Below are 5,000 nucleotides of genomic sequence, written 5' to 3' on the forward strand. Positions count from 1 at the left end.
CTTTTGCCACCCTTACCCACAGGAGAAATATCTATATAGAACAACAATTCTCATATGGTATATACTATGAAAGTAAATCATTACCTGGACTCATTTTCTTGATATGCAAGGCACACAAATAGTCTGGGAGGAAGAATAGTCGATCATACCCCGCCCCCCCAAACAAAATGCCACAAGACGTTTTTTAACCTTCAAGCATTTGAGTGGTAACAGTAACATAACTCATTCCCACTACAACTTTTTGCATAATATTGTACATGTCCTCAGAATGCTCTACATCAGTGGTTCTCAAACCTTTTGTGTGAAGTACCCCCTGAGAAAATATTGAGCTCTCTGAGTACCACCTTGACAACCAACATTAGAATATTGCAGTAAAGGCCTTCCATATTCACTTTTGCCAGTCAGTACAGGAGAGGTTCATAATGGCATTCCAAGTACCACCAGAGATGTCTCAAGTACCACCAGTGGTACGCGTACCACAGTTTGAGCACCACCGCTCTACATGTTTCAGTTCTATAGTTGTACTGTACAGTACAGTGCAGTGCAGTGGAGTGCAGTACAGTACAGTACCATACAGAATGGTGCAGTATAATAAAGTACAGTAGAGTATAGTATAGTACAGTACAGTAGCATACAGTACGGTGCAGTACAGTACAGTAGCATACAGAATGGTGCAGTATAATAAAGTACAGTAGAGTATAGTACAGTACAGTACAGTAGTACGGTGCAGTACAGTACAGTAGCATATAGTACGGTGCAGTATAGTACAGTACAGTACAGTACAGTACAGTAGCATACAGTACGGTGCAGTACAGTACAGTAGCATACAGTACGGTGCAGTACAGTAAAGTAAAGTACAGTACAGTACAGTAGCATAAAGTATGGTGGAGTCTAGTTAAGTACAGTACAGTAGCATACAGTACGGTGCAGTCTAGTACAGTACAGTACAGTACAGTACAGTACAGTACAGTAGCATACTGCACGGTGCAGTAGAGTACAGTACGGTATATCACATTACAGTACAGTACAGTACAGTACAGTACAGTATAGTAGAGTACAGTACAGTGCAATACAGTAGAGTACAGTATAGTCTTATAGACGTTAGCCCTCCAAAGCCAATAGAATTTCCACATCCTGTTGTTTTAAGTTTTTGAAAGACTATTTTAGTAGCCTATGTGAGAGAGGGAAGGCAGGCAGACATGTTTTAAACAAAGGACCACACCCACAAATAAAAAATAACGAGCAAACAATAAATTAAGTGGTTAGGTAGCCAACATGTCATCTAGATTAAAGCCAAAAGTAGATGGAAAAACAGACATGTTACCATTTTGCTCTTTTAAAACAAAGTATCTGTCAATATACTGATGGTGTATTGCATATTGATTATTCATAATTTCCTAAGCATAAATGCACTTATCACTTCATTGTACACTTAGGACTGCGATATACATATCTGAACATTAATCAGCATACATTTGTCATTTGACAGCTGTCACTGACACTTGATATGTACATGTATTATTGACTTGATTGATATGAATATATTTCAGTTGGACTTCTAGGTTTAAATCATTGAGGGGGTCCTAAGGAAGTAGTAGTAGTTTGTGTGTGTGCGCGCATGTGTAAGTGGGATTAAAATTATTGTTTGCCATCTTTATCTGAAGAGCAGACTGAGTGTCTGAACCTGCTAAAGCTAGCATGCTAACATTGGGACAGTTATGTGTGGCCCAGTTCAAGGGTTTATCTCTTCTCCCCTAAATTTTCTAACCACAATTTTCTTTTTGGATGTTGTAGATATGACCCACTGCAATTTTTTAAAACTCTTAATGAATGTTGGTTCAATAGCTAAATGCCCAGAAATGAGCTCTCAATTGTAGAGTGATCTCATTCTGACCATGGTTTTTATGATTTTCCTGTTTTTGAATCTAAATAAGACATATATAACATTGTTTTTATGGTAAGGTTTGCACATATTTTCAAAGTTCAGTTTGTATACATCACACACAAATAGGTGGATTGGCCCATAACACCATTATGTCCAGGCAGTACAGCATTTTACTACTATTGGCTGGTTTTGGGCAGCCATCTTGGATTTACCCCATAAAAATGACCTTAATGACATTGAAATTTGGGGCACCCCTTCTGAAATGATGGAGAACATCCTAAGGAAGGTCTACACCGATTTTGGTGCTTCTATCCGGCGCGTAACGATTAGGCCCTTTTTGGACGCTAAGAGACCCAGCTAAATCAACATGAAAAGAAAATAAAGGTCCGCAACACTGTAAATGCTCCCAGAAGATTTATTGGCAATAAATCTTCTGGGAGCATTTACAGTGTTGCGGACCTTTATTTTCTTTTCAGTTATCTTACGTTTGGTCCAGCACCTGTGCCACTGATGTGCGCGCATTCTTTGACTTTCTGAACCACAATCAACATACCAACATAACACCACAACCACAATACCACAACAACAACAATACCCTGTCACTATGGTTATTATCTTTCCAGCAACAGCAGCACCATTGGCCATGGTAACCACAAGCACCATGCCAACACAACTTCACAACCACAATACCACAACAGCAGCAATACCCCGTGACCCCGTGGTTACTTTCTCTCCAGCAACAGCAGCACCATTTACGATGGTAACCACAAACACCATGCCAAAAACCATGTCAACACAGCAAAATACCACCACAACACCACAAACACAATACCAGAACACCAACCATACCCCGTCACTATGGTCATTATCTCCCTCTCAAGAGCAGCACCATTTACCATGGTAAGCACAAACACCCCCTCAACGCAACACAATGCCACCGCAACTACAATACCACAATACTTCAACTACAACAATACCCAGTCACTATGATTATTACACAAACGTCATGGTAACATGGTTAAAGCAAAGAGCAGTTGTCGCTCGTGGACTTCTACCTGTTCAGCAGTAGCAGCACTACCATCTACCATGCTAACCAGAAATAACATTAACACCCCATCACTATGATTATAACAAAACGTCATGGTAGCATGTTTTAGGTGAGGAAGCTGTCTGAAAGGGATGTTTGGGTGTCTGGACGTGTATAATGGCCCTGTGGAGCTCCCGATGGACCGTTCTGGTGGAAACAGGATAGTTGAGGTGCACATTTAATTCTACCGTGATTTGGACAGCTGTGGTTTTATGTTTTTTGGATACTGTCCGGGTTAGCACCCAAACCTCCCTTTCAGACAGCTTCCTCTTGCGTCCAGAGTTAATCCTGTTGGATGTGGTTCATCCATCTAGGTGGTATGCAGGTATTACCTTGGATACCATGGCCCTTGATACATCACTAAGACTTGCTGTCTCAAAGATGCTCCTGCAACACGCGCACCAAGATGGTCTCCTTTTTTAACTCTGATATGTCACTGATAATGTTGTGTGCACTGCAATATTTTGAGCAACACTGTGGTGTTAATTGAACCTTCACACTCTGCTCTTACTGGTGCAATGTGCGATCGATGAAGACTGGCCACCAGGGTGGTCCAAATTATCCATGAAACTCCTAGGCACTAAAATGACAGGTGTTTCAGTCTCACTGTCCAACCCCTGTACCTCATGCTGTATATCTTTGTATCTACTAACGATTCTGATTTTATTCTTTTTGCATCTCTTTCTGACAGTCTTCTTTCTCTGGCTTTACAGGTGTTAAAAATGACATGTAAAGATTAGGGGTTAAAGGACCAGTTCAGTCAATTTCAATATGCTGTTGTATTGCTCACGCTGCCCTTGACTTGTCAGTACACGGTGAGGTCACATTTTTTTGGTTCAGCCCTTTCCGAGATATGAGCTATTCTAATGGGGGCAGCTTTTGTTTACATTTTTTAAAAAATTAACATAGGCCTACTCCAAATATTTTCCCAAAACGTACCGCTGTTTGCTAGTTGTCTGCTGGTGTTGTATAAACTTTTGGATGTTTTTGGGAATAAATAAAAATGTTTTTTTGAAATGTAAACAAAGCGCTGCCCCCATTACAATGACCAGGATCTCGGAAAAGGCTGAAGAAGAAAAAAAAATCTCAGGTACTGACAAGTCCAGGGTAGTGTGAGCATTACAACTGCATGTTGAAATTGACTGAAGTTATCCTTTAAAGAGCGCTCTAACCACTCAAGGTCTCCCATGTCCCTGTGCAATTAGATCTCTTCAGAAGTGTGAGCCAATTACAGAGATGGGTTTGGGAAGCCAGATGAGCTTTTTTTACAGGGCAAGTGTCTGTCTGAAGTATTCGAATGTCAACTTAAGCCAATCGATCGTCTTGAGCCAGCCTAAGACCTCCCACCTCTAAGTTCAAGCAGAGGGACTGGGGACTGGGGGAGTGACTCTGAGAAGCATTAACATCACATTGATTGCTGCAACTAAAAATAGCAAATGAACCTTTGGGCTAAGGGACACCTCCGTTTCCAAAACCAACTTAACTAATGCCTTGGCTTGCTGGATGGATGAGACCAATGCTGACGTTGACTCAGCTTCAGACGTTGTTTTTCCGCACATCAAAATAAACTTTCAGACTCAAAGCTGTATTTGGGTCATTTCACGTGGAATCAGACACTTTGGTGCCTGACCGACATGGATTTTAATAAAACTCAGACTGCCTGTAGACCCCCATAACTGCATTTGCATCAGTCTTGCACTGGTACGATTGCTTTCTTGTTCTCCAAATTACACAAACAACATGGAATATCAAAAAAGCTATATTTTAAAATGGCCAATGTCTTGCCCAAGGATGAATGTATAGTGTCTTGTTCTCTTAATTAATCTCCCTCAATGAAAGTGCCAGATTCATGTAAAAAATGCACCCACTATTTATAGCTTTAAATCTAGACTCAAGACAAAGCTGTTCTCAGATGCTTTCCCCTACTCTAGCTGTAGCTTAAATTATATATCATTCTTATTTTTTATTCTTATGTTTATTTTATTTTATTTTATTTTGTTATCTTTCACACACCGCGCTCTTCCGTCT

General features: G+C 40.5%; 1 protein-coding gene across 1 annotated transcript in view; it reads left to right on the forward strand.

Moving 5' to 3' along the window:
* tub (TUB bipartite transcription factor) overlaps window positions 1-5,000 on the forward strand; it is a 66,544-nt gene that overhangs the window by 24,446 nt on the left and 37,098 nt on the right. The window lies entirely within an intron of this gene.

This window comes from Engraulis encrasicolus, chromosome 22, assembly GCF_034702125.1.
Source record: "Engraulis encrasicolus isolate BLACKSEA-1 chromosome 22, IST_EnEncr_1.0, whole genome shotgun sequence".
NCBI lineage: Eukaryota > Metazoa > Chordata > Actinopteri > Clupeiformes > Engraulidae > Engraulis > Engraulis encrasicolus.